A 9,201-nucleotide genomic window follows, 5' to 3' on the forward strand; every position below is an offset into this window, starting at 1 on the left:
GTTTTTCTCAAATTTTTAGACACTGGGGTTGGAGAATCCAGTTCTGGGTCTGGACTTTCTCTTGGCCCCAGCTCCCCCCATTGCCTGGATTACAGGTGCTGGTCTCTAGCTTGTCAGCCCCTACATTTGCCATCTTCCACATGGATGAACGCTCAGCCCCCGGGAGCCCACTCCCCAGGGCCTTTTACCTGCAAGAAAGGAGACCTGGTGCCAGTTGCAAGGCCGAGGGGAAGGTTCTGGGCTCCCACCTTCACCGTGTCTCCCTCCTCCTCCTGCAGGCCACCCCTGAGGCCTGTTCCTGGCCCTGCGCCAGCCTGGCCTCCAGGAACTCAGCCACGGTGTGGTTCCTCGGGCCCTGAGCTCCAGGAACATCCTCTCCTCCTTCATGCTCATCTTGGGCCCCAGGACATCCCGATGTGAGTCCCAGACTCCAGGCTCTCTGGCGCTGGAGCCCCGGTCGTGGTTGACTAGGGGCTCTGCCTCCCCTCTCCTCCTCCCTGGAGAGTTCTGCAGCTTGATCTGCAGGGTCCAGACTCCAGGAGAGGTTGGGGGCTGCCTCTCTGGCCTGGACTGGGTCCTCCTTCCCCTTCCCTAGGCCTGGGGGGCCCCAGCCTACTATCTGTGGCCCTCTGTCCTCAGCACCAAGTCTGCCATACCCACTCCTGCCCAGTGCCCCTCCGGGCTGGAAGTCCTGCTCCAAATCTTTCTTGGGCTTGAAGAGCCCTTCCCTGCATCTCTGACAGCCCATTGCCAGTCTTCCTGGTTCTTGCCCAACTAAGCAAGGTCATGCCTGCATTTTTGTGTGTGTATGTGTGTTGGGGGATGCGGCGGGTTACACAGTGACAGGTGGGGACAGGGGAAGTTGTAGCCTCTCAAAGTCCCTGACCTCAACACTCTTGCTTACCCCTTCCCTGACCTGCTCTGGCAACCTCCTGGGCCATGCCCTCCTGTAGAGAGCTCCGGGAATCCGGACAGGCCCGAGACCTCCACCCTGCTCTCCGCCCCTTCCTCTTCTTGCTTTGGCCAACGAGGCATCCCATTTCCGAGGCAAGGGCAGGGAATGTATTGACTCTGGCGTGGGCTCTGCTGCAGGGAGCAGAATTCTCTAGAGCTCATTGAAGCAGGGAAGGAGTCACGAGAGGCCACCTGTCAGGCGTACAAAGAACCCAGACTGGAGCTTGTGCTTTCTGGATGGGCTCTCCCCCAGGCCACCCGCGAGGTGACTGCTGCCTTTTGGGCCCTTAGGAAGCCTGGGACCGCGGGTACTGGGACCCCAGCAGCCGGAATGGGCGACCGTGGAAGCCAGTGGTGGGCCGAGGGCCCCTGCTCCTCGCTGAAGCGGTGGGGAAGGCACAGAAACAGAAGACTGCCTTCTGCCTCCTGACCTCCTTCCACACCTCTCTGAAGCCCATGTGACCTGTGGGGCCAAATCACCTGTGACCCTCAGCTTCAGCGTGACCTTGGCAGGTGGCCCTTAGCATCAGCCCCGCAGCGCCAGCAGGGGTGTGAGCTGGTTCCTCCCATCTCTCCCGTAGACCATGTTGCCTATAATTCCCATGGCAACCGTGTGAAGTAGGTGCTTCAGCTCTGTTGTACGTTTTGGGGGACAGGATCCAAAAATAGGAATTTCCTTGAGCTGGTACAGCGCATCGAGGTCAGGCTGGGATGGACCCCCGCCCCCCCATGGCACCCCCAAACTTGGCTTTTTCCTCTAGGTAGCTTCTTCCAGATGTCTGCTAAGGGCGAGGGTCCCAAGCCCAAGGCCAAAGTAGGGGGCACTGCAGGACCTCGCAACCTGTAGGCCAGCAGAAAGTGGAAGGAAGGCCAGATTTTTTTTTTTTAAAGATTTTATTTATTTATTTGACAGAGAGAGATCACAAGTAGGCAGAGAGGCAGGCAGAGAGAGGAGGAAGCAGGCTCCCCGCTGAGCAGAGAGCCCGATGCGGGACTCGATCCCAGGACCCCGAGATCATGACCTGAGCCGAAGGCAGCGGCTTAACCCACTGAGCCACCCAGGCACCCGGAAGGCCAGCTTTGAAAGAGGCCAGGGTCTGTGACAGTCCTGCGTCTTGAATGTCCATGAAGACGTCCCAAGGCCCTCCAGAGCCTGCATTCTGATTCTTGCTGTTAAAATCCTGGTGACTGCTGAGTTCTCTGTTAGGGATCCTTCATTTAAAGATGAGAAGAATGAAGTCCAGAAAAGAGGGGACGGAGAGAGCCTTCTCAGGCCCCAGGGAGCATGGCATGACCTTGCTCATGCCATGAGGATAGAGGTCGTATCTTAGAATATTTCGACCCGGCCCCAGAGATGGGGTCTAGGCAGATGGGTCTAGGTTCAAGAGGGGCCCTAGCTCGGGCTATGCACATCAGAGGTCCTGCTCTGGCCCTCTAGCCCCCAGATGAACAAGTCTGCAGGGCCTCTCCACTTCTAGACCCTTCTCCAAATACCTGGGATCCCACCATTGTCTGCCTAGTTTGGCCCTAGACCTCCTTCCAGGCTCCGTCCTCCCAAGTGCAGACTGTGCCGCCTGCCACAGAAGAGATGGCCAAGGGTAGCTGTGTGTGTGTGTGTGTGTGTGTGTGTGTGTGTGTGTGTTGGGGGTGGGGTGTAGACAGAGTTTGGAGGTGTGGGTTGGGGGATTATAGGCATACATATGAGATCACTCCAATTATGGGCTAGTGCTGAGGAAGAGAAGGGAAGGGGGTGTGCTCAGGGCCAGGGAAAGGGGGCGCCCTCTCCTGGGCCATCACATTCACAAGTCCAAAAATTTGAAGTTCACATCTGTCATAGGTCATGGGGAAGTCACCTTTGTGTCAAGGCGGGAGGATGTCCTCGCAGTTTGTTAGCTTGACTTCTGTCAAATATTTAGACTATGGGATCTGAGCTCCCCTGTGCTCTCTGGCCCAGGCCTTGCCAGCACCAGGGGTGCGCCCAGGCTCAGGGCTCCCGGAGCCCACTGAGGGCAGCCGATGGTGCAGGACGGGCCCGCTGTTTGGAGGAGAAGGCTCTGCAAATGGTGTCAAATGAGGAAATGGTTTTGCTTTTTGTGTCTGGGTGGGTGCAAGTCGGTCACAGAGGAGGGAGTACCCCATGCAAGAAGGGGCAGGGTTGGAAGCAAAGACGGTGCAGGACTGGGAGGATCTCCCAGGGAAGAGGGATGATGTAGCTGGCTCCTGAGGGAGGGAGGGGCGGGGAGAAGGGGAGGTCAGAGAGGCAGGCCACATTCACGGTGTTGTCCTAGTGGTGCCTTTTTCAGTGAAGTAAAAAATGGATAATTTATCTTCCCTCTTCCGCCGCTCAGCAGAATCCCCCAGCCCGAGGTCTGCCTAGTTTCTTACTCTGAGGGTGAACCCACCAGCCTCGCTCTGGGTGCCATCGAGGACAGGGGTCCTGGCCGGCATCTGCAGTGTAGACACATAGAGGAGACACAGCCTTGTCCCTTGGGAGCCAAGAGATGCCAGGGGAGGACAGTGGCCTTGGGGCAGCACACTGGCAAGGACCAGGGAGCGGAGGGCTGCCTGGACGGGGCCATCCCTTAACTGCCACTGAAGTTCCCTTCACAGTCTTTAGGTAAGGATTTGTGGCAAAAAGTAACCGTAGTACCTGATGGGGCCTCATGTGGCTTGGTCTCCACAGTGACTACCATTCCCCAGAGCCCAGTTCAGCCATCAGATAGCCAGGAAAGAGGATGTCGCTCTTTCCTCGCTCTCTAGAAGGCTCTAGAAGGACGTCAGGATTGCATTTAGGATTTGTGGCAATCCTTTCTGGAGTCCCCTCTTTAATCTGCTCGTTTGTCTCCTGCCCAGAAACTGCTCCCGCACCGCCTCCCTCCACTTCTCTGGTGTTTCTGCATACTAGTTTCGGCCCCTGGGTGCCCCCCTTCCCAGCCTTTTCTGGCCTAGGGACCATCCTCCTGGCTTTGGACCTGAAGTCACCCCAACAACGTCCCTTTAATAGTTACCAACCAACCCTCACATTAGTGCCTGAGCTGTCACTGTGCCTGGCCTGCCACTGGCAGCTCTGGTGGGGGCAGGTGTGAGAGGTCCATGGCTCCTGTCCCGGAGGACCTTGTCTTTGGAACAAAACACCTACTACGTGTTTGCCCACGATGCTCACCATTTAAACCTCCCAACGGTGCCGCGAGACGGACATCACCCAATCATTAGATCTTTGCAGCATGCGAGTGAGGTACAGAGTTGTTCTTCGGCCTGGTGTACTGACCAGGGGATCGAGGCTCAGCAAACACTGATTAGTATAGACCAGGCCAGACTCCCTCAGCTTATGTCCCTGCCTCAGGCCTGGCTGCTTCCAATACCCATCAATAGATGATCACTTGTTCCAGGCCAGGCTCTGAGCCAAGGGTGGAAATGACCACCAGGGGTGACCCTGAAAAGAGGAGGAGTATGGTGGCCCAGGCGCTGAGACTCAGGAGGGCTCATGGGAACTCCAGGGCCTCAGTTTCCACTTCTGCGAAATGGGGCCAGCCACACCGATCTCACTGAGTAAGGGGAGTGCTGGGAAACACTCCCACCGGGCCTGGCCCAGCAAGGCTGTCCAGAAATTTCAGCCAAATACAGAAGGGTGTGATGCAGCGAGGAAAACAATATGCTTTGTCCAAAAGAAACAGTTCTCAGGAGCTGGCGAGGCAGAGAAGCTGGGGGTGGGAGAAAAGGAAAAGGGGAGCTCTGGGGGCGTGGAGAGGTGGGTGCTGGTGGCTGCCCTGTATGGGGGGGGCTCCCACCACCCAGCTCCTTCCTCTCCTTCCCTGCCTGCCTCTGGCTGGATCGTGAGTTCCTACGGATTGTATCTTCGATGTTGCTGGACCCCTTTAATATCTGGAGAAAGGCATGCGTGCGCTGTAAGTGTCCGCACATTGATTCTCCAGGGCATGCGCTCTCCAGGCCCCAGGGCTTTAAATGCCGCCGCCGTCCATCTGTTGATGACTCTCAGATCCGGCCCAGATCATTCCGGCTCCCCCCCCAGACCTCCTGCTGTCCCAGTCAACATCACAGGTGGTCTTTTCTGAGCTGTCCCCTCACTGCCACTGGCGGTGCCGCAGACTTTACCTGGAAAGCCCTTCTCCAAGCTAACTATCCCTTCCGTGGACACCCCTCCCTTTGGAGGCTTTCCCCTGGAATGATCACTGCAGCTCTCCGACTGGCCTCCTGCCTGCCTCCGTAGTGAGCCCCGGTCCCTCTCCTTGCAGCTTCGGGAGGGAGGGTCTGTGGGGAGTGTGCATCTGGTTGTGCCTGTGTCTGGGGAAAGAAACCCACTGCCTCCCCCAGGCAGGCTGAGTGGGCTCTTTCCCCAGGCACGCTGTTCTCTCTGCTGGGGTTTTCCCACTGGACCTCCCTTTCTCCCCTCTACCTTCCTGTAAAGAACCCTCTCCTTTCACTCAGGAGATCCCTCCCCACCAACACACAGCACTGGGCAGGGTCCCATCCCCAGCCCAGGGCCAGGCTGGACTGGGCTGAGGCCACCGTGGTGGTGGTCCTACCCCCCTTGCCAGTGATTGGTTTAGGAATGGTCATGTTACCCGGTTCCCACCAAGGAGGGGACACCTACCGGTGGGATTTCGGGGTGGGGTGGGGGTGGGGTCTCCGTCCTCCTCTGAAGACCCTGTTGGATCTAACTGGACACAGATACCTGGAACCCCTCCAACCTTGTGGCCACGAGGACCCTCCCTGGGAGCTAAGCCGACACCCAGGGAAGGCCAAGGGGAAGGAGCATGAAGCTTGTGTTTGAAGGATTGGCAGAGCTGAGGGTCCCATGGCGCCTGGACCTGCCTGCCCGCTCCCCCGCCCCCACCCCCCGCCTACTTGCAAGACAGCGTCTCTTTGGAGCTTGCTAATGTCAGGGGTCTGTGTTCCTCACAGCCACACGCAGAAAGAGGCTGTGGATGTGTTGCTCCTCTTCCTAGACGCGGCAGAGTATGCTCCGTGTCCACTCACAGGCTGACAGAGCCGCTTCTAGGCCTAGGGGCAACCATGGGCCATGTACACAGAAGCACAGGGTCCAGGCTGGGGGAGGCGAAGCTTCTGTGCTCTTCTGCCCTGCCCGGACCCCACGTGGGGAGACCTACTGTGGTCTGTCTGCAGAAAATGAGCCCATTTGGAAGGGTTTGTGAATCTTCCCCAGGCAAGGGACAGGGGAGAGGACGAGGCTTTGTAGCCTGGCAAAGCGAAGACTCAAGGGAGACCTCATTTGTCTCTGGGAGATGCAAAGATGCATGGGGGAAGGGGGTTCCGAATGAGGGGGGCAGAGAGAGCCACACATGCGCTGCTCCCAGCGACGAGGAAGTGAATGACGGTATGGAGAATTCGGCTAACAACTTAGGGCAACCTCCAACTTCAGTGGGCGTCCTTCCCGCTGGGGGAACTTGGCAAAAGCACAAAGTTGCAGGCCCTCCTTGCCTTTCGATGATCCCAGCCTCTGAGTTCTTAGCACTCCAGGAGATTGTGAGACCGTCCAGCATTGGGGTACCCCTGACTTCAAGGAAAGGAAGCCAGCATTTGGTCTGGTGCTAAGCTGCATCCATCTGATTTTGACATCAATCTTCAGGGCCAAGCATGGTTGTTACAGATTGTTTGGTAAGTAGTGAGTCCCCCATACGAAGGATAACTAAAACTAAGATAAGGGTAACCCATACAATAGGAAAAGGAGAGTACTGGAAAGATAATTCTTAGGTGGTAAAATGAAAATGGCCAAGAAACTTTCCAATGTGGCAGAGATCCCTAGCTGTCCTCCAATATCCACCCTCCTTGCTTCCATAGGAGCAAACTCCTTGATTTTTGGCTGGCCACAGGGTCATCTAGAATAAAAATACTCCCTAGCCTCACATCGAGGTGAGGCCATGTGCCCAAGTTCTGGCTAGAGAGAAGTAGCAGGTTCCCGGAACCTTCCTGAAAAGATAGCTGGTAGGCGCTCTTGGTCTCCTTTTCCTTTATCCTTCCTTTCTTCTGCTGGCTGGAAGACAGGACATGATGGTCGGGGCTCTGGCAGCCATACTGTACTGTGATATCCTGGGAACAAGAGATCATACACAGCAAGTAACAAGAAAAGAGGCTGGGTGATGATGCCACTGTGGAGTACAGCTGCCTTGTCAGCCTTAGACGGCCAAGCTCGAGATTTTACTTGAGCAATACATTTCTGGCTTAGGTCTCTGTTCTTTGTCCCCATGCCTAATTCTAACTGATAAAGTGACCAAAGAGAAATGCAAGGTGTGGGCCCCTGGGTGGCTCAGTTGGTTGGGCGACTGCCTTCGGCTCAGGTCATGATCCCAGAGTGCTGGGATCGAGTCCCACATCGGGTTCCCGGCTCCATGGGGAGTCTGCTTCTCCCTCTGACCTTCTCCCCTTCTCATGCTCTCTCTCTCTCTCTCATTTTCTCTCTCAAATAAATAAATAAAATCTTAAAAAAAATGTGAAGTCAGATCATGAATTGTCCTTTTTTGTTCAGAAGATTGGCGAGAAGGAAGACTGTTGTAGCACTAGGGACCGTGTGGTACCATGGTTAATAAGCTACCTGGGCTGGACTCCTGCCGTGGACTTAACCAGCACGCATGGATCAGATCTGTCCCTTCAGCGCCTTGTGCCTTTTTTGGGTGTTAACTCACCTGAAAAAAAAGAATTATTGAGAAAAACAAAAAACAGCATTCATCTGTAGTCTCAGTGAGCAATAATTCTGAGAACAGTACCCGGTATAGGTCACACACGCAAGTGTCTGCCTTTCCTGTCACCACTGAGCTACCATCCCACTCTCATCTGTGGGGGTAAATGGGCTATATTCACACTGGGTCAGAGGGAGCTTGTGGTGTAGACAGCTGGTTCAGAGGGGTCTTGGCCAAATCAAAATATCCAAAAGTCCATATGGGACTCTCTTCAACGTGGCTCCTGGAACCTGGCCATCTGTCCTAGGAGCCTGAAACCTTTGAGGCCAGACGTGTTCCAGATTTTAGCGATTTGCTGCGTATGCCCCACTCTGGGGTGTTCCCTTGCAGGGTGTGGGGGTGCTTCATGCTGGGGACTCTTTGAGGTCTTCAGCCCTCTCTGATTTCAACCTCTTACAATGGCCCCCCTCAAGAGCAGTTGGGAAGTTCTGGGGAATGAGTGCTTTCCTTACCTGATAGGGCCCAAGGGCAGCTGGGTGAGTGCTCAGATGTTTCTAGTCCTTTCTACCAGGTCCCAGAGGACCCCTCATAGAGAGGTCAACCGTGCCCCATGGTCTTCTGCAGTGACCCCAACAACGACCCTTGTTTGGGCTTTTCCCAGTTCCTCGCACTCTTCCCAGTCGCTGCCTCCTGCTTCCTGGCATCCCCTTCCACATAAACCACCTGCATCCAAGTCCTATCTCTGGCTCTGCTTTTGGGGAGCCCAGCCCAAGATCGCCCCCTAACAAAACACGATTTCTTCAGCAAACTGCATCCATATTCACAGTAAAATAAACAAAGACTTTAAACAGTCCAACAATTTGGGTCAGGTTTACTGCCAAATAGGTAAAAGAAAGGGGTTTGGCTTTCTGAGTGTTTGGATTTCGTAGCTGTGGATAGGGGACCAGCCTCTACTCACATGGTACACAGAGGCACGTCCTCTCCTGCTTGGTTCAGTTGGGGGAGCGGAGAACTTCCCGTTTCCACGGGCTGCTCCCAGCAGGCCCCAAGGACACAGCAGTCCTTTGCCCCAAGGACAAAGAACTTGAGCTCTGGCCCTCAAGGAGCTGACCTTCCAAGTGGGAAGACTGTTGATAAGCCTAGGTCCAGAAGGTGATTTGTCCTCTGGCAACAATGGGAAAGGGGATTCTGAGATGGGGAGACGAGGCTGCATTTGATGGGGTGTTGAGGGGAGGCCGATCACCTGATGATGTCTGAGCAGGGACCTGACTGGTGAGAAGGTGTCCTAGACACTGATCTAGGGATAGGGAGCAGCAGATGCAAGGGCCCTGAGGCCAAGTGGGGTATGGCTTGTTTGAGGAGGCGCAAGGAAGCCACAGGGGGACACACAAGAGCTGGCAGGGTGACGGCAGCAGGCCTGGATTAGAGCATCTCTAGTGTCTAAGAGCAGAGGCGTGTACTGAAGGGCAGGCGAGAATTCTACCACTGAACCACCCATGCGAGGCGTGTACTGAAGGGTTGGGGAAGGGGGAGACTGAGGCAGGGGGAGGGGCGGTGGCCCACCATCTGCTTGATACTCTTGGTGTAGATG

The sequence above is a fragment of the Neovison vison genome, chromosome 12 (assembly GCF_020171115.1).
Source record: "Neovison vison isolate M4711 chromosome 12, ASM_NN_V1, whole genome shotgun sequence".
NCBI classification, from domain to species: domain Eukaryota; kingdom Metazoa; phylum Chordata; class Mammalia; order Carnivora; family Mustelidae; genus Neogale; species Neogale vison.